The sequence below is a fragment of the Parambassis ranga genome, chromosome 20 (assembly GCF_900634625.1).
Source record: "Parambassis ranga chromosome 20, fParRan2.1, whole genome shotgun sequence".
In the NCBI taxonomy this organism is placed as follows: Eukaryota; Metazoa; Chordata; class Actinopteri; family Ambassidae; genus Parambassis; species Parambassis ranga.
In genome coordinates, this window is record NC_041040.1 from 9,547,579 (window position 1) to 9,575,225 (window position 27,647).

Sequence of the window (27,647 nt, forward strand, 5' to 3'; positions counted from 1 at the left end):
AGCTCCATTTGTTGGATTTGTTGACTGATGCTTCATTCCATGACCTGTTGCTCTTGCAGTAAAGGCTTGGATTTTGGTCTTTTACCTGGATTTCTGTGTCCTACACTTTGGTCCTCTCTCCCTTTGAAATGAGTTGTTAGAGTATTTGACTGAGTTGAACAAGCACAGACAAGAAAGGTACTGTGGTTTAAAAGCATTAACCTCACTGCTCTATTCGCATTACACAGAACAGTAAACAGTGTCTCAGACTGTCACATCGGGCAAATTAGCTTCAGTTATGACTGTAATAAAAAAAAAGTTTGTAAAAAGACACAAATTGAATTATAGTCCTATTCATTTGACATGGGACCTTATTTCAAATGGAATTTAATACACTTAGGAATTCCAGAAATGATCAACGACATTGAATCAAGACAGAAAAAGGCCCATCAGCACAAGAAATGACCCCGTACAGAGCCTGACCTGATGGGGTCATTGTAATTCTGTTCAGCAGATTGTATGTATTTCAAGTGCGCATGTGCATTTGTTTACAAGGCCAGCTTGCTTGTTATAGTGCATATTTTTGCAGTGTACCTTTGAGAATGTCACTTGGCTCAGCTGTGTTTTGGGTTTTGAGTAGCCTCGTGGCTTGAGTCCGACTGACCTGACTCATTTCTTGACACGGAAAAAGCTTCTCGCAACCTTCAGCAAAGGCAGTGTTTCTACTCTTGCCAGCGATTTTTAAGACAGTTTGGAAAATGGAAAGCTTCATGTTTTCAGCTGAGAGTGCTTCACTTGATTTGTGATGTTTTTCATTATTTACCACTGCTATAATTTAGATTAACTGGGACCTACTTCATAGATTTAGTGATGTATTAATGTTTATCATTTTCTCTTCTTTTCACTTTCCAACTTCTCTCCTCCTCTTCCTGTCTTCTTTCTCTGCACAGAGAAATGTGATGAGCCTCTAGCCTCCCCTCTGCCTCACACAGCCTTCACCAGCTCGTCTGTCTTCTCCAATGGATACGCACCTGGATATGCCAAGCTCAACAGGAGAGGAGGTAGACAGACGCACACGGCAAACTAACACACATGCATGCATGAGGTGGGAGGTATCTGCACATTGTAGAAAGTAAATATTTAAATCATACACATGCACATGCATCCTTATGAATGATTCTACAGATTACACACTGTGAGATAAATGTCCGAGCTGTCGCAGAGTGACACGCTTCACAGTGCTGCACAGCTGCTCTCACCCTCTCCCTCGGCTTTTTTTGCCTTTCTCATCATTTCTTTTTTACTTCTTTACATTTCTTCCTCGCTCAGCCTCTCTCCTCTTTTAGCTTCAATAATTATCTCCATGACTCAGACCGGAGCTCATTTCCACATCAGTCCACAGCAAAGAGAGAGAGATAGGGACAGACAATTACACCCCTCTGTGTTTATACAATTAATAATTCATACTCTTCAATCTAATATAGCCACACTACGGCTGAGGCAACGGTGCCCAGAACAGGTAAATAAAGGCAAGGTAATATGGTGTGTTTAACCATACCAATAGAATTATTGATAAGAGGAAAGGGACTCCTGTAATAATGACACGTAACAAGAGCAAAGAAAAAAAAATGAAAGAAATAATAACCAGTTTATTCACTGAGAAACACAGAAGGAGTGAAAATGTACAGTTTATGTGTTCTCTCCTGGATAGAAGTCCTCGGGGAACATGTAATGGTTAAAGCAGAAGGAATAGAAGACGTTGTTGTACAGTAAAGCACCAGATACTGAAAATAAAAAACAATTGATGCACAAGCTTTTTTTTTCCAGAATAAATGAGTTAGAGTCAATCTTCAGTTTTTTTTTAAATGAATCTTCTTACTCCTAATTAAACATCACTAACTGTCTTTACCTTCTTCACTATGATTTGTTTTTCATTAACATGCATGCAGCCTCAGCATGAGTATGTGCCTTCTCATCGCTGTGGAACACAGAAGGCACAAAATCAATGGCATGCAATTAGAAGCCTAACATGCTCCAGTGAAACCTGTTTTTTGTTCCACATATCTCCACTTTACCATGATCCAGATCCAGGCTACATGACATACAGAAACACCATAGTGATAAACAGAAAATTGATTCCATCAGATACCTTGACTTGCCAAAAAAAAGGATCTGTACATTCAGTACATGTCAGATAGCAGCAATACTGTTTGTATGCAGCATATGAATGGGCGGGTTATAAAATAAGAGCAGACATAAACATTACACTGGTTGTTCGTGCGTTAGGTGTGGAGGGCTTGTACCACTATAGTCAGACTAATGCAGATGCAGAGAAACACTCCATCCACACTTTAACACATTATTATAACACTAGCACTAATAAGAACAGGTTTGCAGCCCACATGTACACATTGTATAAGAATGAGTTCCTCCAAGCTTTTGGCAGCCAGAGCGTCATAAGTATGTGCTGATAAACCAATCTGCTCCAGTGTTATGGAACAGGGGAGCCGCAAAATCAATGGGACACACCACTATATTAAAGCTAAGCAGAATGAATTGTGAATACTGACAGCTATTAGAGTAATAAGTGTGTGTTAGTGTGTGTGTGTGTTGTAGTGGAGACATTGATTTCTTCTGTATAAACCAACCCTGGTGCTGGTCTGTACAAATTTATAAACTATGTTAGTTCTTAGGTAATGCTATGTTTAAAGGGAGTGTATTTGTTATGTTCCTTTTGTTTAGAATGTATTATTTTAAGTGATTATTTTTTTGCCTCCTTTCCTTTGCTTCATGTCCTTTCTTATTCTTATACGCCTTCTTCTCCCCTCACCTCCACTTCCTTACAGTCATTTCTGCCACTTTTCTCTCTTCCTCTCACCATCACCCCTCCTCCCTCCCTCCCTCCCTCTCTTCTCTCCCAAATGTACATTCTTCCACCCACTCACTGTCTGTCCTTGCTGGTACTTCATGTATGAGACCCTGAATATCTCAAGGGTGTCAGAGAGTAGGGAAGGTGAGTGAACTTTTCTTGCAGCCAAAACTTTTGTTTTATTTGGACAGCAAGAGGAAGGGGCAGAGAATCAGGCTGATGTCATAACGAAATGTACAAAAACAAAGATCATTTTTTTATGTCTTAATTACAAAGTTCAACTGCATGTCGCTCATATAGTATAGACAGCTAGGGTGCTTTTACTGCCTACTGTGCATTGTTCTCCCACACTTCCGATGACGTGAATCGGTGCTATCTTTACTTAGACCTTCCATAAACACCCACATCTTTAATACTCAAGCTCCCATTTGAAAATCAGTAGTAGCTTCCAGGCCCAGCTTGGCAGCTTGAGGTCAGTAATTTTCTCAGAGTTGGCAGTTTCTGCAGCACCATGACGGTTCATATGGAATGAGAATCATTTCAACCTAATAAACTTTCACTTGTAAAAACAGCAGAATCTTCCTTTAAGACTGGATGTCAAAAAAAAAGTAGCTATACTCACTTTCACATGAGAGCTCATGTTCTGCTTGGCTCTTGGGAAGTTTTTTGACCTGAAATAGGGCCATGTGCCAGAAAAGGTTTGAAAATCTTATGTTTTTCAAAAGAGTGATGTGCTCCAAATAGTCACACAGCAACTACAGGACCTGTGATATGCACCTGTGTTCACAGCTGCCAGCTGAAAAGAGATGGCCTGTGGATACAGGTTAAAATAGAAGAGGCATGCAGAGGGTATAAAGGCAAAAGAGAGAGGAGATGAGGGAGGAGTGGGAGAGGGATTCTCAGGGAAGTGGGGAAAAAAAGATAACAATGTGTTAAAGATTGAAGGACGGACAAGTGATGAATCCAGCATGCTTTATAATTTGGTAAAAACTGTGTAACTCCTAACATTTGGCTTTTGTCTTCATAATTTCAGAGAAGTTTCAGGGCTCTGTGTGGGTACACCGTATTGTCTCTGCAGCCATGGAACTACTCTTGATAATGGGCTATTGGGCAGAACCTTCATTCAGAGAAATAAAACTTGTGGGTGTTGGATTGAGTCACATGAGGAAACCAGTGGACATATTTTTGTGTGAACAAAGTGAGAGAGGAACTGGTAAACTGTGTGAGTGTGAATATGCCTTAGGCATGTGTGTGTGCGTGTGTGTGTGTGTGCCCACACTGTGCAGACGTGGCCAAGCATGAGATTGGGCCGCTAATCACAAACACGTGGCCACTGATCCTTATATTCCATTTTCTTTTCTCCCCTCCTTCTCTATTCTTATCCCTCTTCTGTGCTCCTCTCTCCTCTGCTCTGTCTTATCACTGGCTAACCTCCATCACATCCTTGCATTCCCTTTCTCCCTCTCCATCTCATTTTCCCTCCATACACTTTCTATTTTCTACAGTAACATTCACAATCCCACACTCCATTTTCTCAGCCAGTCCCCTTTTCTTTCTTCTCAGACCTCATTATCTATTTTTTTCTTCTCTCACATGCTCACCCTGATACATTCTTCTCCAACTTTTTTCCAAAGTTTGAAAGTTTCACTTTAATCCCTCCATATTCAAATGAAAGACATCGCAACTATAGAACAACTGACATACTGCACAATTAACCAGGCCCCTCCCCTCCCTTTCCATGTGTTGCTCTTCACTCTCTGTCATCCCGCAAAGTTGTTTGATGTCTCTAGCCGTTGCAGTCATCCATCGATAATGGCGGCCCTCTACTAATTAAATTACTCCGTCTCCATCCGCTCCCTTTGCTCCATGACAGAAAGATGAAGCACTAGCAGAGGGCTAACCAGCTGTTTTCTTTCTGCTCCCCTTTTTCCGGCGGCTATAGCATCTTAATAAATTAAGATGTTTTACTTTCTGTTAATGTGGCTTTGGTATCAAAACACACTGATTGATAAACGCACTCACGCATCTTCTCACTGCACATGCAAAGCATTTAAACAAATGCTGTCATGTGCTGCAAGCCCACCTACACACTCCCCCACAGTGACAGTGAGACAGACAGGAGAAGCTCTCGTGTTTGTGATGCTCTGACTTTGCTACTGTCATGTTTGTTTGCATGTTTTGTCTTTCACTGCTTCCTCATTACTTAACCAAAAATCAAACTGTGTCTCCATTACTCCAAAATCTCTTAACATTACACTTTTTATGAGTCTTTTCCCAGTTTTTCTTTGTATTTTACATGCTTGATTTTCCAGTTTTTCCTCTCCCCCTTCACTCTTTTCCTGTCCTCTGTACCGTAAAAAACATTTATCCAACCAGGCAGTTGAATACCACCACATATTTTCCATTTCCCTGCTGGGCTGTTAAAAGTGGAAATTATGATTTTCATCATCAACACACGCACTAAGAGACAGTAAGAGGATGGAAAGGGTCACAGAGGAAAACACGCTCATATTCACAGTGTGGTCATAACCTTAAAGCCCTGCATGTGTGCATGGATGTGTCTGCACATGTGCTTGGGTCACGCCACTGTCAAGTGTAATACACTAGTATGTCTACAAACAAGAAACGTGTATTATGCACAGCTGTTCAACAATAATGCAATAATAATATTTTCTTTTTATCCTAGTAGGGTCTCATATTTTAACTTTACAAAAAACTTGCTGTTTTTTGTCATTTTTACCGTCACATATTAAATAAAAAGGAGTCAACTTGGCAGCCAGATGAACATAGGGGAGACGAGACTTGCTGAGGCTGTGATTCAAGCTCAAAGCAACCAAAGGGAGCTTTCATATCTGTGCTTGTGGTCAGGTCTAATGACACATAGCCCAGGGTTTCTTGAACTGTGAGAACTGAGACATATGAGCTATGATACAAGAAAAATGTCGCAGATTGCTTTAGATGGCAGTTTCAAAAGCAGACATTTTTGGCGATTAGTCCCATGGGGCACCTTCTGGTTTGATTTTCTCTCCATTATGATCCCCTGCCTTTCCTTAAGCAACGCATTGCTGTCGGTAAACCCCAGAAATGGCTAAAAAAAAGACCTTTAGCAGGTTTTTGTTTTTTTCTATTGCTATTCGTCTCCTTAAAATGTCTTAGTATGACCACCTACTTTGGAGACATGGTAATAAAGACATGATTAAAAACTGTTGTGTGCTTCTGGGTACACACAATTATATTAGTGCCTGTGTGGTTGAATGTTTGTGGTCGTAATCACAGTTGGTATCAGTATGATTCTAATGTAATGCACACTCCGGCTGTGTGGCTACCTCTGCTACAAAGCTGGGTTATCTGTGTCATCGCAGATAGCTCAAACCTTGTTGTGCAAGCTGGAGAAACTCCATCCTTTTTTTGGCCACGTTTGGCTCCTTTTTATCTGAAGAGTACCACACAGGGACACTTTCACTGGGCCAGTTTTGAGGCAGCAGATTAATCTGATTCCTAACACGTTGCTTTGAAATGCCAGCCATAAGCATTGTCAAAGGAACTTGTAAGGATATACAGTAACAATGAGATGTTACAGGTGTGTGACTGTATACAGAAAGACTTTAGGCCATTGCAGAATGATACATTGATTAAACCAATCAATAATCAGCCTTGATACCTGTATGATCATCTGCTAGATAAACTGTAATCTTGGCTAGCTTCCAGTCCTCAGTGCTGCACGATGCCTTTAGCAGGAGGAGGAGACACTCATACTCAATACATGAGATGATCTTGATCAGTAAAAACATGTGCATCATGATCTAAAGGGCTCTTTGAAAGACTTTTATCAGATTCGGAGAAGAAAAATCTACATTTCTGCTTTCCATTCTTTGTCCTCTCTGCCTTCCTCCTGGATTGTACTTCCCGTGTTCTGAGCTCTATCTCCTGATCTTTCTCTCTGTTACTCGCCTTTCTCCTTTTCCTCATCTCTTCCTCCGAGGCAGTTTCTTTGACCTTCTCTGCTCCCCTGTTCTCTCCCCTATCCTCCTCCTGCTCCTGCTCTCCTCCCCGAACATCTGTGTGTGTGACAGGCGAGAGAATGGTGACAGTCCCCTGACGCTCCTCCCCCTCCCTTTTCTCCTCCCATTTTTTCCCCTCCTTTTGCTTTGGCTGATGCTCCTGTTGGCTCTCTCTCTCTCTCTCTCTCTCTCTCGCCCTCCCCTCCCCATTATTCTGTCAACCTCTTCTCACTTCACCCCTTCCTCCCTCTGGCATTCACCTTTCCCTGCACCTCTGTTCTTTTTTGTTGTATGTATCACTTTCCGACCCCCTACTAACCTCTGTCAAGCTGCCCTCCTCCCCTCTCATCTCTCATCTGTTGTTCTTTTTCCAGGCATCTACTTCTCCCTCCGATCTATGGTAGCCTGCCTCACCTCTCTGGTCTCCTTTCTTTTGCTGCTTCAGTTTTGTCCCTTTTTCTTTCCCCTGACCTCTAACACTGAGCTCTTTAGCCCACAGCTCTCATGTCTCATTGCTTTTTTTAGCAATGAGAATCTTTCCCAAATGCTTTCTTTTGAACTTGTATTTCTCTCAGGACTTCAATCTATCTTTCTTGCCATCATTCCCATCTGTTCCTTTTCGTAGCCCTGTGACCCCATCACGCCTTCTACTCCATCTTTCCTCTTCGGCTGCTTCTTCCTAACCATTGCCCTGTCTCTTTCCTTTGGTGCCATGTCCACATTATAGTTTTTTAGGAGGCATATGTCTATGACACAAATAGAAAAACATCCTAGGAGGATTTTAAAATCCTCTTTCATAGTATTTGTTGCACATTTTATGAGTCTGATTACAACACAAACTGAATTAAACTAGATTATTCTACATTTCCCCCACAATAATAATATTTCGTATCAGCAACACATCCATAAGGTATATCCAACAACAGCAGGAATTCTGGGTAGGGACAAAATGATTCACACCTTTCCAGGAACAATAATTAAGCCTTTCAATCTTTGTGTGGGATTCACTGCACTACAGTAAATCAAAATCTGTTTGGTGACATAATAGTCAATTGAAGCTGCACCTCCTTGTCAGTTCATCTTGCACTTTATATTTCCTTCTTTACCCTTTAACCCTCATAGTGCCACTATGTGATAATCACTGGCTAGCTTTAATGCTTTTGTTTGGTTTTTTTTATTTTACTTTTCAGTCACTTTTTTGTTCTCTTTCACTTCTGAGATTAAGCAAAAGATGTGGAAACCCATTGTGCCAGTTCCAGGAAACAATGGGTTCCAGTTAGTGGACAGAATCTGTGTGAGTTACCCTGAAACGGTATGTTGGTTCCTGTATTGGAAACTCATCAATTTTCAAAATAGGAGCCAAACAGTGTGGAAATGCGGAACTTCTTCATTAAATGCAGGTAGAGAGTGTGGTGATGTGGCTAAAGTGTGAAACACCTGTAGTCATAACACAAAGTGCTGTTGTCACCTTTTTTATATTGCGGTGCAATTTGGGGTGACTGTGGCCACTGAAGCAGTTCAGCTGCAGAGATTGGGATACAACTTTAGATTCAATCACCCACTATCAGCAGCTACTGTACCATTTAGTGGCTTCGAACAATGGCTACTTTCTGATCAACAGTGGAAAAACATGCAGCAAGATTTAATTGTCATCAGAAGCCATGCAACTGCAAAGAACTCTTTGAGAAAGACATACGGATGTGCTTGAGAATGCAGAAATACTGTAGGTGTTGTGACTGAACTTTCAGAACTTAGAACTGAAATAATTTAGCACCTCTCCTTTTTTGTGCACATTTCATCTGCAGTGTTTCATTCTTGCTTCCCTCTGTTTTCCTCCACTGTACTTTTCCAATCTTTGCTTTCTGTTTCAGGTCATTTGAGCCCACCTGCAGTCAGTGTTGATGGTGTCCCTTTTCAGTGTTGAATAGCTTTTGTTTTTTCCCCCCACTTTCCTTCCTCCATTTTCTCTTTCGTCCTCATCTATCACCTTCTTTACCATAACTACGTTGCATCTTTTTTCCATTCCATCGTCACGCATCTCATCTCTGGCTTCCCCAGTGCCAGAGCCATAAAATCCTCCTCTTATTACTCCCCCCACCCCCATCCAGCTCCCTCGTTTCCTTTTTTTCCTGCCTTTGCCTCCATCTTTCTTGTCACCAGCACCACACACACACACACACACAGACACACACCTTCTCATCTTCTTTCTGACACCCCATCCTCCGATGTTGTTCAAAGCGTCACACAGCCTTGGTCATTGTCGGCTCAGCTTGCGTGCTTAATCTTTATTTCCTGTTGTCTGTTTACTTATCACTACCACCCTGCCCCTCCTCCCTCACCCTGTCCTCCTTCCCTCTTTCTCACCCTCTACTCTTCCCCTTTTTGATAGTGTTTTATCCCCCCAGGGGAATGGCTTTGCTGCAACGGGTTTTTGAGGTATTGACGTTTCCACTGATATGGGCCTGGTTATCTGTCAAGTCCGGGGCTGAAGTGTAATGGCTCTGTAATTGGATAAGATATAGGATTTTTGTGGGGGTGGGGGGGTGGCAAACTGCCTCACCCTCTTTATTTTATCATATGACTATCACTTCTCTTGCCTCCTCCACTACGCTTGGTGCTCTTCTTTCGCTTCCATGTCTTTTCTGGGGTCTTGCTATCTCCTGCTTTGGGTCCCACATTTCTGTTTTTTTATCACTCCCTGTCATTTTTATGTCACTCTCTCTCTCTCTCTCTCACTCACTCACTCACTCGCTTTTAGCCTATCACTGTCTTATCTGTATATGTGTCCTTTAGAAACAGTCAGTCACTGAGAATCAAAGAAAACAGCCATGATATGGCCAGTTCACAGTCCATCCACCCACATTCTTCACCGATTATCATCAGGCAGTGACAGTCTGTCACAAGCTCGCATGTTTGGGGTGCTGTTGCATCTTCAGTGCTGCATCTGTTTTATGCACTCCTTGTGCTCAGACAGTACTCAACATGGTGCACAAGGATGGTTTTACACCTTTGTTTTTTTTATCCTTCTCATATTTTATTTTTTAAATGGCAGATCAGTTTTAGGTTGTTGTTCCCTTCTGTCTAGCCTTGCTTTTTAGTTTTTGCACCATTTAACCCAAGGCTCATTTAACATGCAAGGTCCAGGGGAGATTGGCCCTGCCTCAAGTTGATGTCTGGAGGTGTGAAGGGAGGGGCAGGCAAGTTTTAGAGGATGTTTGTCTGGCAATGAGGAGAGAGCCGTGAGATTTCAGGCTATCACAAGGACTCCGACTGCCACTCAGTGGATTAGCAAACATCTGTTTCGATCATCCACATCGTAGCCATGGGGAAAATGGCATTGAAACACTTTCCTGTGATGTTTTCTGAGAAGTATTTTGTCACCTTGGAAGAACATTCCAGTGCATCTATACAATGAGATCATAACCTTCAACTTATTTGTCAACAAGCTAAACTCTATGCAAAAAGGTAAAGAGGAGGTCAGGCACTCTGGTTGTAGATATGTAATTTCCCTTGGGCTCACTGTCCATTTTGAGAATAACCTAAAAATGTTTATTTATTCCAAGTCAAACGTGTGCAATGAAAATGAAATTGCATGGTCCACCTGAGTGAAATTTCACTTTAATGTGCACTCAAGGATGCACATATCAAAGTCTGAGCTTAGCTGGAAATAAGTGGAAATAGCCATATGTAGCTGCCGGTACAAGGTTGATTGCATAAAGCTACTTGCATTTAAACCTATTTACATAAAGCCTCCTTCTGCTTTACTCAGCACAGGCTGTTACTGTATTTTGTGATGAATAGATAATGTTTTTGCTGGAAATCTAACTGTGGTCTCATCTACACCTCTGAGCTGAAAGCTGAATGCATCAGTATGTTGTATGGATGACAGGGGACACCCCAGCATTTAGAAAATGTCACATTATGCCTCGCTTAAAGAGGAATTCATCCCGAAATGTCAGACGCACTAATACCACTTTAGAAGTTTAGAAGTTTGCTGTATTGCAGCGTGAATCATTATATCATAATGAGGAGAGTGCACTCATCATTCTCGGGAAACATCTTTATAGTCAGCAGGCTCTAACCCTGTGTGCATAAACACTCCTAATAAAACATTGCTTCTCCCAGTGCCAGCACCCGTCTTGGAGCAAATGTCTGGGCTACTCTCTGCTGGACACTGACCATTAATAATAGGATGGACTCTAACCTTGTAACTATGCATTCTCTTTGTAAAATGTCATTATAGCGGTACCATGCTGTTTCCCTGTCTGAAATGAGAGCTCTGAACAGACACAGGCCTGGTTAATAGGAGATACTCAAAGAAACATCCTTTTTGGTGCTATTTATTTATGTGCAAGGGCCCAGCTGCTGTATAATTACTCCTGAAGAAATAATTGAAGAAATTTAAAAAAAAAATGTCCCACTCATTATAAAATGTCACTGACATTCTTCTGCAGGTGCTGGTGGATGGTCACCTCTGGACAGCGATCATTACCAGTGGCTACAGGTGGACTTGGGTTCCAGAAAGCAGGTGAGCGCCATAGCAACGCAGGGTCGCTACAGCAGCTCTGACTGGACGACACAGTATCGTCTCCTCTACAGTGACACAGGAAGGAACTGGAAACCATATCACCAAGATGGCAACATCTGGGTGAGTGAAGAAGAGTCTGTGTGGGGTGTGTGTAGGTGTGCATGTTATTGGGCCCAAATTTGTAATTAAAAATCTGTTACCTCGTTACATACTTCATATAATTTAAATATTTGGATAAATAGGAGCTAATAATCAACATAATCCTTTTTTTTGTGAAGCAAATGCTCTATAAATTCTCTGAGGTGAATTATCCCTTTATTCTCTGTGACTTTTCATGGATTCACATGACGGTTTTTTCCAATCTGGTTCCTCCTATGCCTCTCTTTGGATGTGTCCCGAATGATCAAACTTGTCCAACTGCTTGTGTCCGACTGCTTTAAGGAAAACATGGTCTTGGCTAACTTGATGTGCCAGATGGTTTGTTACAGAGAACCATCTGGAAAGTTGTCCTTTGAAACAGTTTGGAAAGGGCAGACTCTTTAAAAAATACTTGACAGGTGATTGGAAGAACCATCTGTCTGTCACCATTTATCATAGACTTACTTCAACAACTTGGGTTCGATTTTCAGGATCAGGATTGCTTGTTATCATGATTGTTTTATACCTAAAATAATTTGTATCAACTTTAAAGTAATTAGATAAGGTTCTTTTATCAAGATGCCAAAGAAATTACTTGTGATTTAAAGGTTTAGCCCATCAAAGTCTGCTAGGCTAGTTAGCTATTAGCCGCTTATATTTCAACATGAGAACTGGCTTTTAAATAAAAATAGAAGAAAGTTGAGAAAGTGGGTTAAGCGAATATTATCAGTGCTCAGCTGGTGTGCTGTTTTCCTGTTGTTGATTTCTATAACTTATTTTTCACAAAACCACAATCATTTCTGTTAAAATAAGATACAGCATATATTCTTATTATTGAGTTTTTAATATTTGGCTCATGAATTAAAAGGATTTCATGAGAGACATTTCACAACCAGAGGAAATTAAATTGTGCTCCCACTGGATTTAAAAAAAAATGTTAATACAAAATAATGTTCTCTTGTCATTTTTAATAAAATGCTAAGGCCTCCTTTTTATCCTCATGTAAACAACAGCACAAAACCTTGTCTGGGAGGAAAGCTCTGAGTGTCACAGCATGGTGCACATAAATATTCATCATTTTGTTAGCTCTGCTTTAACCAAATGTAATACCACAGCTAAAGAGTTTATTCAAGCACTGATGGGCCCTGGATGGAAAATACAGTACGAAAACAACATTTGGAAATGAGCCATTAGCACCTAATTCCTTGGAATTATGTGGATAAGATCTCTCCCTGGCTACATAATCTTTTATTCCAAACCAACACATCCCTGTCACCACCTTATTAGCAAGCACTTGAGAGTTGCATCTGACAATCCGTGATCATTAGCTAATGGGTTAATGGCCCACGCTATTCACTGTTGCCGTATAGTGGAGGGCTACAGGTGAAGGCAGATTGCAGGCGGGAAGACAAGAATAGCGCTGTCATGATTAAAGCTGATACACCAGAAATCTGAAACCTGGAGGTAGAGTGGAGTGGAGCTGATAACACCTTCATTTATTCTAGGAAAATTTAGAACATCACGGTTGTTTCCTAGTCTTTTTGCTGTCCTGAGATTCACACTCGCACTTTATTCAGTTATCTGTGTAGTAACACATCGTTTTTAATGCTCCAGTTTTTTCCCAGTGTGTTAAGTGTGTGAAATATACTGACCTCTAGTTCTCACCTCCTCCAGCTGTCTTTTCTTCTGACCTTCTTTCTTAATCTTGTAAAAACATCAATACTTTCTAATCATCACTTATTTTAAGTAAAAGCTTCTTTCTTTGTAGTTCAGCACACTGTTCTCAGCAGCCAATCACTACTAAGGCTTGTTGAGGTTTGTTTAAAGGTGGTGCTTTCCAAAAAGCATCTTTATCCTCTTACAGTTTCCTCCTGAAGTGTAACTGATGTGCATGTTTTCAACCTTTTGCACCTCTGATGGCCAAAAAAACAGAATGAACAAACATGCATATACTGTCTATGGCTGTGAGCCAAAGCCTGAAGCCTCTAACACACAGAAAGACAATCCTAAAACTACACAAGAACATCTCTGGCATAGTTAAAATCTGTGTGTGTGTGTGTTTGTATACACAAATGTGTTTATTCTTTGCATGTGTGGGTATTATGCTCAGGATTCATCATTCATTCCTTTAATCATCATATTCTGTGTTATAAGACTTTCAGAACTGGCTGCAGTGACATATATGGATCTTTTACAGTTGAAAGTAAATTAAGCTGTTGTTTTTGTGCCCTAATAATATCTTGCTTGCTGCTTATTATTTATTCTGAAGTGTTTTTCTTCTGCCATTAACCCTGATTCATTGCCTCTAATATTTCTGCAAATACTCCAAAACACATTCATCTCTTTGGTGTTTTTGTAACTATAGCTGGATTTTTCCCCCCTGCTTTGCCTGGATGTTTGACACATATATTGCTTTTTAATTTATCGCCAGTCTGATTCAAAATATTGCTTATGCAAACAAAAAAGTCAATATGTTAACCACTAATAATCCTTACAACAAGCAAAATACAACACTTGGCTTCTCACTGTCTTATTTACAGTTTGGATTGCTTCTGTCTGCATGCACACAGACACACACAAACACACACAGACACACACACGTGCATGCTTATAATTAAGATGAGCGTCTGCCCGCGTTTGCTCTACTTTTCTAAAGCGGTGATGATATTGGAACAATCAGTGCTATTGATCAAAGGGATGGGTGGTGATGGTGGGGTGCTTAAGCCAACTTAATGTTTCTCTCCTTCACACACACACACACACACTGCTACCATCAGGCCCTGTTTCAACCCATTCAATCACATTCGGCTCAGTCCCATTCACCACTGGATGAGGCTCACACAGAGATCCCCAGAGAGAAAACCACCTGTCCTGCACTTTTATGCATGAAGGTTCTATTCAGGAACCTTTTTACCACCAATCACCGCCTGCCGTTACTGATGGCTTAACCCTTTCACTGCCAAACTGTCAAAGAGGGAGTGTCAATGCTTGTTTTGACTACTGAGAAGGAACATTGATGAAGACTTGGCAACTGCAGTATTGGTTTTCTGAGAAATAATGTTTTTAATCTCACACTAATGTACTACTGAGAACACAGTGACACTGATAAATGATTGTGATAATTAAAATACCAGCTGCTATACCGCAGGACAATGCCTGGGAGGCTATCACTACTTGCTAAGTTAAATTAATGAGTCATGCAATAATCATACTGATATAAGAACACTGGATTTATAGGCATACATTATTTTGAGTTCTTGCATTAATGATAAACATAATTATGCAAAACTTTACAATGTGACTCATGGAAATAATGATGAAAAAAATAACTTTAAATACTGCAGCCTGAGCTCTGCCCTTAGACCATAACTAGCTATATACGATTTGTAAAAACATGCAAACAAACGGTTTTCTCTGCGTACTTATTTTCCTTTTTAAATCACAGTTTCTCTCGTCACACACTTGTCTTCCACAGCTCTTCTTCACACTTTGCCCACAGGCCCTGTGTCACTTTGCCAAATACTGTAGTTTATTCATGTGCAGGAAAGGCTTGAAGCTGCAAGTACACTGGGTCAGTTGACAGTAATGTATGTATCCAATAAAACAGTGCAGCCACTGCTGCAAATCTTAAGCTCATTCAACATCAATGGGGGACAAGGTAATAATGGTTTCTCACTGGACTGGTGAAAAATAGCCTAAATAGTTTTAGAACAATTGTCAGACGTGGCATACATTCCCGCTGCGCTCCAACAAACTTCATACAACCGGCTTCTTTCTTGTAATGTGTTGCTTGTCGCTTCCTGTGTGACCAGCTCTGTGCAGCTTCTGTTAATGGAGCTTTGCTGAAATATCAGGCAGGACGCATGTTAATGTAATGCTCAGCTCTCACCAGCAGGGCTCAGGCATGTTTTTGTTCCACTCTCTGTGCTACAGGCTGTATGTAAACCGAACTTAATGGTGTCGAAACAAGCACATGTGAGCCTGTGTGGTGTTGGCGTGCCGCTGTGTTCACGCTCTTACCTTTGTGCGAGCCACTGAATGTGTGTGCTCTCAAGAGGGCAGAGCTGCTAGACTGGTTCATCAGGTAAATGAATGGTGAAGTGTCTGTGTCTCAGTGGTAAGGACTAATTCAGTTTCAAAAGCTGCAGAGCATGCACTGATAAATCATGCACCTGGATTTATGCACCAGTGGACGCTGCTCTCTCTCTCTCTCTCTCTCTCTCTCCTAATATTTATTTCACATTTCTTTGTGTGGGTGTTGCTTAGTGTTGCTGAGAGCGACCTCAGTTATTCCCAAGACCAATAGGCTTGTTAATGAGTTAAATTTTTGATTTGAGAAAACAAATGAAAGGTAATGCAATAAGCAGTCCCCACCAGTAGTGATTCATTAAAGTTAATTTGTGTATGTAAGTAAAACTATGTTTGAGTTTTCCTCTAAAGATTAGAGCTCAACAATTAACCAAACTCCAATTCAAATAGTTTGCATGCTGAATTAGAACTGCTCCTTTAGCATACCAACACATGCAAACATGATCTGTCACTACAAGTATAATTACAGTCCGCTTTGCTTATTCAGATTATTTCACAGGTCTCTGAGAAAGGAACAGAACCAGAGGAGTGGATATAGCGTGCTTACTTTTTGAATGTAACTGATTTCCCCTGCTGTAAGTCTGAATCTGTTTTTTTACTTTACTTTTATTAAATTCAGAATCAAGTGCCTCATACATTTCCATTTCCATTTAAAGCTTCTGGCAGGTTAATTGAGAGAAGCTTACATTAGAGAGACAAAGAACACGGCTTACATTATTGGAAGTCACCAGAAAGCAAAGGGCAGCACTAAAACTGGTCTCAAAGACAAACATTAAAAGAGAGTGCATACAATATTTTTGCATACATGAATTAATATCCTCATAATGGTGGCCGTTTTGAGAATACAGGAGCTGGTCGGGTCAGAAAGTCTAAGATGACAATGTAATATATTTCTAGGTATAAGATAATATAGACATATATTACTAGGAACTGTCTGTTGGTTACAGGTCTGAGCTGAGGATCTATCCTTCACATTTTAAAAGTCTGAATCTCAGGACTTATTTTTTTAACATGTTGTTTAAAGTTAACAATATAAATGTAAACTGTGCCTGACATGAAACAAGATGCCAGCTTGTTGTGGTTAGATGTTACTGTCTGTGCCTTCTGGACTATTGATGATTGAATTGTTCAATTATGTGCTACTCCAACTGTAATTAATCACATTACAATGTGCAATATAGGTACATAGTTTTATTAAAATTACATTTTCTGTGGTAATGTAAAAGGGATAATGTAACATTACAATGTGCAATATAGGTACATAGTTTTATTAAAATTACATTTTCTGTGGTAATGTAAAAGGGATAATGTAACTTTCTTGTACCTCCCTTAGCTGTTAGATCTGCAGCCTGGTAAATGTCAACTTGTTATTGAGCAGTCAGGAGGGGGTGCTTCACATCCCAGCAGGAATGCTACCATAATTTCACTTAGTATTTACTATGCCTTACATGCATTTGTTTTTATTCATGAAAATGTCATATCAGTTATATTTAAGCTTCATTTACACTGGAGTCTGGCATGACTAAAGCATGAAATAGTTTTATTTCCTTTAGAAGCTTCTGAATAAAAAAAGGATGTTTGTGTTAGTGGGAACGAGATCAGCTTTGTGGTGATGATGATCACATGTCAGTGGTTCTTTGTGCTTGTAGTCACAATAATAGCTGCACTGTAGAAAGAAATATTTTCGCCAAATGATGCTTTTGCAAATAACGTTAAAGAAAAGTGTATTGACTGTCCATTATACGCATGAAAATAAGGATTTAATGCATTCCACAACATATTCGTTCAGTTCGAGCCAGCACTTTCCAAGCCTTTCTAAGCTAATGATTTAAGCCACAGATGGAGATGATCCACAGCTAACACTCAAACAGCAACTGGTGCCAGCTGATGAAACCAGTTGGGGAGGGGATCAAAGCGGATCCATTTACGTCAGATGAAGTGCAATCATTTAAGGTTTAGAATTCAGTTTGATCCTAGTATTTATGCAAGCTCTCCTGTTGCTTTGATCCAGACTCCTTATAACCTGGTGCATCAGTTCATAAGCAAGAAAAAGAGGAAAAACCAAGCATCCATGTCCAACGTAAACATTTACATTCACACATTCTTTCACATTGACTGCAGCTGAACAACTGCCTTTGGCCACTGTTAATGAATTATTACATCTAGCATTAAAGTCTAAAATGTTTGAATTTAACTTAATCAGACCAAAGAGGAACACTCAGCTTGCAGTCATGGAGATGGCTTTATGTGTGTGTGTGTTCATCTTCAGTGATAAAAAGTCTCTTCTAACTTTTCAGCTCTGTATCTTGATATGCTGCGTCAACTTCACAGAACGTCAGCGTCTTTAATGTCACTTCACTTCATTCCAGATAAGAGTGGAGTCTGGAAAATTAAAAACTGCTGAGTGTGAATAATAGGGATGATGAATTCAAACAGATAAAGGAGGATACTTCCCACTGGGTCATGGAAGTTTCCCTTGGCGCAACTTAAGCGGCTTATTAAAATGTTAAAAGACCTATAAATGCGAACATTGGTAGACCTGTGGACACTGGTTCATTATATGGACTATGACTATTAAATGGTCATACGTTGTGTTGTTCTCAAAAGAATGAGGCAAGTTGTCTTGGGCTAAATTTGACAGTGACAGTTTAAGTAGTCCATGACAACAATGTTCCTAACATCCTACCATATTTGGTGTGCTATTGATCCTTTAGATAGCTTTGGTTGTAAAGGATCCACTCACTGCCTCATTTATGACCTCAGCAAAGAAGGCCACATTTCTTGGTCACATTTTTTGAGCCTTGTCATGCTGCGTTGATGTTATCAGTCTTCAAACACAAAATCCTCCTACAATCAAAAACAGTGTCAAAAGAATGTGGAAACAACTTTCAATTGTCAGTAGCAAGGTTTTTAGTCCACAGGACTGTTGGTGATGAGTGGTGATGAGTAGAGTCATTTTGGCGCCTTGCCTCTTTCTGTATGGTTCTCACTGTGTTACAACTAATGTCAATGAGTGAATAGACGTGTGAAGCCCAAGAGTTCTCAAACATGAGGGTGTGAGAATTTTAGCCTCTACTAACACCAAGTCAAAACACACATGTGCAATGTGAGTTGTTCTGCTGGTGTAGAGAAATGCACGCACGCACAAGAATAGCATTGCGTGTGTGTGAGGTTTTACATCACAGTCAGGGAGGCAGTCTTCACTCCATCAGTGTTGGTCCCTGGTGAGCAGAGGGGAGAGAAGGTGCCAAATGTTCACAGTCTGAGTAATGGGCTCTTAAAACTCTATTCTTCCTTTCTGTGTGTGTATGTGACTGTGTATGTGTGACTTTTAGGGCAAAAAAAAGAAGAGAATGAGGTGTGATGCTAAAATGTTTTTTTTTTTAGTTAAGCACTTCTAGTTTTTTTTCTTTTCTTTCCTGATCTACAGTAATTAATAAGTCAAAAGGCTGCATATGAAAAAGTATTAGCATAAAATGTTCTGGAAGTGTTCCTCATTTCCCCCCTAATAATGTATGTGACACATTGAAAAGATTCCATTTCCTTTTGTCGCCAACTCTTTGTAGCCCTTTTTAGCAGGTGAGGGCAGTTAATGAGAGGCTGCACTGAATCTCCAGCTCTAACGGACACAAAGGGATGTAATAATGTACCGGGTCCAATGAAATAGCGTAAAGAATGTTGGAAGCAGCTTGCTTGCACTAATAAAATGTGTATAAAAGCCTTTGATGTGCAGAAATCAATATAAGTGCTCAGAGCAGTAGACGGACAAACAGTAAAGGCTTGTAATGAAACATGCAGACATGCGGTGCAGTTTATATCCGCTGTACTGAATGTAATGTACATTGTAATGTGAGGACACAGAGATGAGACCATAATTTAGACCAAAAATATAAAAAATATCAGCCGTAACCATTAGTCTTCTACTACTTTTTCTACTTTTTAACTTGTAAGCAAAGTTATTTATTTTCCCATCTACAGACGAGACAGCTGCAGACCATCTGGTCTGCAAGTCCATCTGGTGTCTGTAGAGGCACTGAGGATAGCTGTCTAGAATAGTATAGATTGTGCTATTACCCACCATCCGTCATTCATACACAGAATCAATCACAAAAACATTACAAAATAATTGCAGGATATAACACAGATCAGGTTCTTCTACAGTCCACGTGGAGCTGTGGTCTCAGATTAGGAAGCCATTTAGACCCCGTTCAGACATGTGTAAAAAAAATAAAAACCTGAACAGCGCAAATCTGGATTCACTGAAATCTGGCCATGGTCTGAACATAACTGCAGCTAGCGAATCCAGCTCTGGGTTCATAGGGACAGTATCTGGGTCACATACCATGTGACCATCCATCGAACTATGAAAGCTTTGCCTGGAGTTTATTTTCGGTGCAACACCTAGCAGTTTGGAGTACGGACACATGTTTGTGATAGCTGGATTTGAAAATAGGTCTAAACATATCAGGCTTAAAAGCAATTCAGATTTGATACCACTCTAGCTGGATTGACTTTCCCACCAGAAGATGCGGTAGGATAGGGTGCGCTCGTGCGTAGTGCGGCTTCTTTTGTTTAGTTCGTTCTTTCTTTTTTATAAAGTGCAGTGGATTCCGGCTTCGACTGGCTTTGACTGGATTTGCTCTGCTCAGATTGAGAAAAAATCAGGACTGATTACACAAGTCTGAACGGGGTCTTGGCTTCTACTGTCAACACAAGCTGCTAGTGTTTCCACCTCTGGTGGAGGAGCAGCTTGAATGACCGTGTAGCCCAGAATTTTAATTCTGTCAGTAGCTATTAAGACGTGGTTATAGATGAAGAGTCTCTCACTTAGTAGTCCTATGCTCTCAGGGTGTGCATAGTTTCAATAAGGTACCACATCAACACCCACTTTACAAATTTGTGTTTAAATATTCATGATTTAAATGAAGCATTACCACTGCTTTCTTGGCGCAGCAAAGGCGCTTACCCACACAAACACAAACCCCACAGGGCCTCACAGAGACACACATTTCTCCGTGGCCCTTCTTTTTTGTCTTGTATACTTGTCAATAAAAACAAAAGACCAGACCAGCCCGGACTGATTTCCCCTGCCTGTTTGAGAGAACACACACTCACACACTTACAATGGCCCTGACTCTGGGCTGGTCTCTGACAAAGGGTCCAGCAGCAGCAAGCAAATGCCAGAAAATGGCTTGCTCAGTATCTAGAGATCTGTTGTATGGGAAGGCTTGTCTCTGACTGTCAAAGCAGAGACACACAAACACTTTCAAACAAACATTCACTCACTCGCTCACAAAAAGGCACACAGATGGAAGGGACTCACTCAGGAAATGAAAAACATGAAGCCAGGGAGACTAAATAAGAATTGCAATGAGCAGTCAGATAATGAGGGCACATGTTTGTGTGTGGAGATGTTTGCTGGATGGTGTGCATGTTTACATGAGGTATACATGGCATGTTTGTGACACAAAGGAGACCACAGGGGCATTTGTTGGCCAGCTGTAGTGAAGTGATTGGCTTGTTCTTTCTTAAATGACGGCCACCCTGGTGTTCCTGCTCCACTTCCATCATTATTTTATGTTTTCCCAAGGAAAGTTTTCTCTCAGTACTTTTCCTCCTTTCATCTCATTGATGACTGAAATCATATGACATATGACAGGCATTCATATATAGCATAGCAATCTTTAACAACCTCCAGAAGGACGTGAATGATGAAATGACCTGGATCTCTAGTCCAAATAAGGTGAGGAAGTGGACCAAGCACCCTAGACAATACATTAGACCACACCTGGCTTCAGCAGCACAACTAAAGAGACAGCTTTGTTTTTATAGTTGTCAACTCACCATGACAGAAACCCAGCTTTGGGTGTGGCTTTGGCTCCTTTTGCACATTGCAACAGGCGTATGAAAAAAACACTTTAGGAGCCAAAGTTCCCAATTGTACCACACAAAACAAGAACAGGAACACACTAATCCATGGAAGCATAAACACACACATACACAAAAACACACATGTACACATACTGAGTAGAATGTGAAATGTGCCTGCAGCACTATGTGGCCTTTGTTGCTGTAAATTAACTCAGTTCTTCATTAAACAAAACGTCAAAGTGTCTAAGCTCTTAAGTTTCCTAAAACACATACACACACACACATACATGCAGGCACATGCACACAAACCTGCTGTCACACATATGCACTATATGCATTTCCAATTACTCATTGGTTTGCTGGTTAATGATTTGAGTTTGGAGTAGAGGGAATTAAATGGTCCACTAGGCAGACTTTTTGCAAGGTGTTCAGCATCCAGAGTTTTTCCCCCTCATCCTCCGCGTCTCTTCCCTATCCTGCCTTCTGCCCTCCGTTCTGCATAGTAATGCCTTTGAATTGAGCTGTTCATTCAGCCAAGCCCAGATAAGTGCAGAATAGCGGGATGAACACAATAGAGAAATAAAAAATCGGGAAAAGAGGGGGGCAGCCTTTTTTTGTACGGAGACAAAAAATGGTTTTGTTGCCTCTTCTTTTCTCTTTCCCCCTTTCTTTCTCACTCTCTCATACCTCAACAAGGGCAAAGAGAGAAAAGTGTTGGTTGGACAAGAAGAAGTGAAGTTTTATATCTACAGTAATCAAGTGTTTCTCCTCATATTTTTATTTCATTTGCAACTGTGGAATGAGCTTAAAGGTGATATCAGGTTTTAACATAGCAGAATAGAGTGTGTGTCTTTTGTGTGTATGCATATATGCTTTTATGAGTGCATGCCAACTGATAGATTTGTGCTTTTGTACTTAAATTCTTCAACCAAAACCACTGACATTCAGGAATCGTAGCAGTGAAGGACAAATTGGAGGAAAAAGCTGAGAAATATATGAACAAAAACACAGGTTAGTGAGAATCCAGCTGACTGAACAAACATCTCTAGGCGCCAGTTTTAAGCAGTGCAAAATGCTCTTTTTGATGCTAGTACACCGCCTTAGACGAGGTTATAAATTTGCATGTCAGGTAGCAACAGTAGCAATATGCCTTTGTGAGACATCGACCTTTTCAACCTATATCAGTATTTGCAATATATATGTAGACTGCATACATATGTTTTTATATCTTTGAGTATGAAAATCCATTTTCCCACAAAACCAAGCTCATATGTCCCAGACGTCTTCAGGAAAATAAGGAAAAGGCTCTTAAAAGCCAGAGTATGACTGACATGAACATCCATTATTAACTGCAAGTGCAATTTTTATGGATGACAAATATACAATATAGCATGACGATAGTAGCCCCCTCTCAAAAACAGCATAGCTACCCTTGAGCAAATTACTTAACCTACATCTTCAGGACTGGGTTAGAAGAAGTGAAAATATGCTCCCGGATGAATCCTGTGGACCTGTGTGAATTTGAAGCAGGGCGCTAATAATAAAAAAAAGTGTTTGTGTTTTCAGTTAACCTTTTCCAGGATAAATAAAGATTAAAAATGAAAGCAGGGGAAGGGCATAGTGGGGATATAAATACTGTTCGCCTCAGGTCCACTCCTTGGCTGCAGTGGAAGTTCAGTAGCTCTGAGCTCAAAATGAACTCCTGACCACCTCCTCCTTTACAGATAGCATATCTTCAGGGGTACATACTTGGGTCACAGTGGAGTCAGCTCAAAGCAGACTGTCTGATCAGCCTGTCTGACTGCCCCAATGCTCATCCTCTACCCTGCCCACTCCATGTCTTATCTGCAATAACACATGGATATCTAATGTCTTGCTCTCGTCTAGTTACCTGCTAGGCTATTAATGATGCTTCTCCCCAGTGGTTTGCACCAACTGTTCTCTGCATATGTGTGTAGATGAAATAGTGTGAGTTGTGGTTTGTGTGTTTATTTTAAAAAAGGAGGGGAAAGCACAGAAGCAAAAATAATTCAGGGACTGTGGTGAAGTGGATTAGTGGCTGGTTAGAGATTTTTCTCATATGAGCCATGTCAAATGAAGGAGACACTGAGCGTGAGGAGGAGAGGTGGAACAAGGAAGGAGAACAAAAGGAAAGGAGCTGAAAGAGGAGGTCACGTTAACCAGAGCATCTTCTGAGACTGGGTTTCTCTGCTGTTCTGTCTTCCCATTTTCATTTCTTTGTTCCACTTTGTAAACAAAACACATTTTTAGTAAGTGTGGGAGATGTCATTCATACATTCAGCTACCCCTCTCTAACAACAGCAACACAAAAAGTCATATTCAAATCAAAACAACAAGAAAGAGTGCACTGCCTGGATGTTTATTCCAGTAGCTTGTCACTGAGATCTGACACCAAAACCAAATATGCATAAATCAGCACATGAAAGCATCTCATGCCGTCAAGCCTTGATAGATACAACACATCCTGCACACGCCCCGGTCAGTCATGTTACACCAGCTACTGACAGCAGATAGACATTAGATTTTAACTAGACTTTTGTTTTTAAAGTCTCCTCCGAAGAACTTTAGTGCTTCTTTTTGAACACCAACAATATGTTGCTGATATTTCAGACAACAAGCTGCATAGTGACTCTAAACCCCATTGGTTAAAGCTGTCATTAATCTCTCTGGAGCCAGAAATTACATAAGTATAAACTGATGGGGAACAGGCAGGATGAGTTAAAGAGAAGATGCCATTTCCCCTTTAAAATCCTCCTGCAGATAGACTGTGTTATGGTCGGCATTAGATATGTAGACTCATAATTATTTTGCGAGTGTGAACCTTTGGGGCAGGATGTGGAGAGTGGAACAAATACTCTTGTTGGAAGTCCTGAAGCTGCTTGTTTGACTGCAGGCTCGTGGCTTTGATGTGTTTAATTTCTTTGTGTATGTGTGTTTTGGTTCACAGGCCTTCTCTGGGAATTCCAACTCAGAGAGCGCAGTTCGCCACGAGCTGCAGCAAGGAATCGTGGCTCGCTTCCTTAGGCTCATCCCCTTGGGCTGGAGCGAGGAGGGAAGGATCGGTCTGCGCATAGAAGTCTACGGATGCTCCTACTGTGAGTGGAGAGACACATCTGCCACGTCTCTTTTCCTCTTTATAATTCCTTTGTCACACACAGGCCAACAGCTATCAGAAATACTGCTAATCCTTTGCATATTAATAGCTTTATAGTCACTGTAACAGGAGTCGAAACGCAGAACTTGTAAATATTCAGGTGTGCACTGTAGTATTTTATTATTTATAAGCAGTTCTATTTCCACACACCTCACATACATGTTCAGATGTCACCAGGTATTATTAACATGTGTAATTATGGATCCATGGGGAGAGCCTAATGATGGCCTGTCAGCTCCAATCAAGTCACAATACAGTTTTCTTTATTAATAGCTAATTTTATATAGGAGGCAAATGCAAATCCAGTGTGAAATCCTGCCTGGATTCACACAAAAACCCAATTTGCAGAAATATGCAGAGCACAGTTGCAGGCTGACAGAGTCACATGCTGTCTCTTGCTTTCTAACAAATGCATCATCCAGGGAACTGACTCTCTTGCAGCCTCTTCGCTCTCATCCTATTAAAGGCTGCCAAATTGATTTTGATAACAATTTTCAATTAAGGCTCTGCATAAATTACGGTTATAAGTGACACACGTACATCTTTCATTCTGGAGATGCGATTTGCACTGTGTGTGGATATGTTTGTGTGTGTGTGTGTGTGTGTGTGTGTTGTGCTAATACAAGGACATGTATTGTATTCCAGTCAGCCCTTTCATTATAGTTCCCTTGTTTCATTTCCTTCCCATGTCAAAAGAAAAGCAAGTCAGTCATGATAAGGATGACAAAAGGTGCTACACATAAGTATACATAACACACACACACACACACACAAGGGGCACTGGGTAATACTCCTTTCCCCACGCATGTGCTTCTGCACTGATAAACTTCACTTCACTAAACAAATGATTGAATTACAATGCATGAGGCAGCTGATGTAACCAGTCACATGACCCCCATTTTCTCTCCTATTATAATTTATGGTACTAATATTTGTTGACATTTCTGTCTATTATTTTGCCTTAATAGTCTCTTCCTTTGCTTTGCCTTTCTATACAAAAACACAATTAAGTATGTGCTAATGTTTTTTACAGGCTTTCATAAAGTTTCAAGTTTGAGTGACGTAGCAATGAGCTCAGAACCAACACAGATCATTTAATAATTTATAAGGCACCCTGTTCGTCCAAATACAGCATCGAGCATGATATTCTGGAAACACTCCCTAGGGACATATATCACAAAAACAAATATAGGAACAATCAACACTTTACAAAACATAGAGCTGCCTGTCAAGCACCAGTGCTTTTGTGAGTTGTGAACAAAATTTGGCTGGACTGCGTGACATACCAAACACACAGTCTGCACATGAACAGTTCTTCCAGTAATGTTTACCTGTTTATTATTTATAGACCAGAGAAAAAGTTGGTAAATTGAGCTCAATCCAAGTTGACACTTGCTCGTTTGTCACTGTTGTTTTCAGTGTGTCAGGTATTATGGTTCTGTTATAAATAGTCCTGCAGCAATGTGTGTAATTTGTGCTGCAACATTTGACTACACCAAAGTAGCGAAAACAGAACAGAAAATGTCACATGACTAACCCATAGACCTTGTTGTCAACAATATCATGCAGGAACATCCTATATAGAGTATACTGCAGTACACCCAAAGCAGCATGTAGCATCACAAGCTACAAAATACAAATCATTGATTTTTTTCATGAATTGTCCCTTTAAGGCTTGTTAATCATGACCAGTGCTCAGAATGTTAAATGAATACTATCCATTTGACTTGGCTGACCTCTGTTTGTCAAGTATTACGTCAAATAAATGGCAATCCTGCACAGCAACAGTCAGTTATATTTTAAATTTCTATTCTACAGAAAAGAAAATAAATAAGATGAATGTTTTGTTTGAATTCATTTCTGACCTTTGTGTCCTTACGTTTTAATATAGACAGATGGGGAGAGAGAGCATTTGGTACTGCATACCCTGCCCATGATAAACAACAATACTATTAAAAAACATCTGTTTCCAGGCCCAGTGTGTTTTGGACTGATATGAATGCTGTCCACCACGCCTTGACATCTGTTAGATGAGTCACATAATAAATACACAATCAGGTAAACACATGCGTACAACTTGGATTTCAGTGATAACACATAAAGAGAAATACACACCTACGCACACACACCACACACACACACACACGCGCTCTATCCCCCCGGTAAGGTGCATCATCTTTCAGAGTTGTCTGTCAGCTGTGTTTTGAAGCCCGCAGTGCTTCCTCATGATTACGCTGTCACTGCTCCTTTCTTCAGCATTCAGTCAGAAAATGAGAACTCATACATTTGTCTGTTCATCCCTCCCATCCTTCACTCCCCAACTCTCCAGTTCGCTTACAATCAGTGTCTCATAAATGTTTTCCTGCTTCCCAACCCAGAGATGAAAGAGACGAGCGTTACGGTGTTGGGCCAAGAAGATGAAAGAAAAAAAAAAGCACAAAGTAGTGGGAGGAGAAAGAGGCAGATAAATATAGATGTTATGTTACCAACATAATCATAAAATATGTTTAGTTGTATTATGATTCATCTATGACAGTGCACACACACTGTGTGTATGTGTGTGGAGCTATAAATGTCCTAATCCAGCATGCTGTGGAATTTACATGCTCATTTCCATTTTGATTAACATAGGATCAACACAAAATCAATTATTTCATAGATAAGTCAGGAAATGGCATGTGAGAGAAAGGAGAGTCAGACGGAAAGATTTAATTTTCACTGTCATGCAAGCAGAATTTCAAAAGGATGCAAACATATCACAGCTGACTTGAACCTGTGGCCTACTTATGCCAACAGTCTAAATCTGCTGTCAGGATGATGCATCACTATCATCATATCCTGAGTCTAGGAATTGTATTTATGTAGATCTTGTTGCAGCGCATCTCTTTCTCGAGCAGGACTGGGGCCAATAAACTTCTTAAAGAGCCCCATGGTGACCTCAGGCACTGAGGTGCTGTAAGTTTATGTGAAAAATTAGGCTGTTAATAGGCCTATTGA

The 27,647-nt window shown here is 40.5% G+C and overlaps 1 protein-coding gene across 1 annotated transcript in view; it reads left to right on the plus strand.

The window, feature by feature from the left end:
* The first annotated feature begins 933 nt into the window (after nucleotides 1-933).
* cntnap2a (contactin associated protein 2a) overlaps nucleotides 934-27,647 on the plus strand; it is a 137,987-nt gene continuing 111,273 nt past the window's right edge. The window contains exons 1-3 of the mRNA XM_028433048.1: nucleotides 934-1,040; nucleotides 11,304-11,497; nucleotides 24,444-24,591. The gene's annotated coding sequence lies outside the window, so the exon portion shown is untranslated. The remainder of the gene's footprint in view (nucleotides 1,041-11,303; nucleotides 11,498-24,443; nucleotides 24,592-27,647) is intronic.